This window comes from Penaeus monodon, chromosome 22, assembly GCF_015228065.2.
Source record: "Penaeus monodon isolate SGIC_2016 chromosome 22, NSTDA_Pmon_1, whole genome shotgun sequence".
NCBI lineage: Eukaryota > Metazoa > Arthropoda > Malacostraca > Decapoda > Penaeidae > Penaeus > Penaeus monodon.
Genome location: NC_051407.1, coordinates 3,586,460 through 3,586,976, shown reverse-complemented (window position 1 = coordinate 3,586,976; position 517 = coordinate 3,586,460).

The following is a 517-nucleotide window of genomic DNA, read 5'->3' as shown; positions in this document are numbered from 1 at the left end:
AAGAGAAAGATGGGGGGAAAAGTAGAGAGATGGAGGGAAGAGAAATGAGGAAAGAGATAGGGGAAGAAGAAAGGGATAAGCGAGAATGGCTTGAAAGCGAATATGGGGGTAGATATATCAAGCAATAAAGAGGAATTATAAAATGGAGAGAGATCAAATAATGAAAAGCGATAATTAGTGTCTAAGTCAATTCACACAACAACCAAAAAGATACAAGACAGAAAAAAAAAAACGTGGAGAAGAAATATCAAGCAATGAAAAGGAAATAGAAGGTTGGAAAGAGATAAGTAACAATAGTCATCCTCTTCAAATTACGCGCTTGGATTATCTCGGACGAATTTCAGTAGGCGGAGCCATCTTTCCGTTTTCTTTTAATTTTCTTTCCGTTTTCTTTAAATTTCTGTCCGTTTTCTTTCTTTCTTTTTTTCTTCCCAGACCTCATTAATTAAACCTGCTAATTACCAACCTTGTCTAGAGAGGTTTCTTCTCCTCGCGAGGGCAGAGGCGGGCGAGAGGC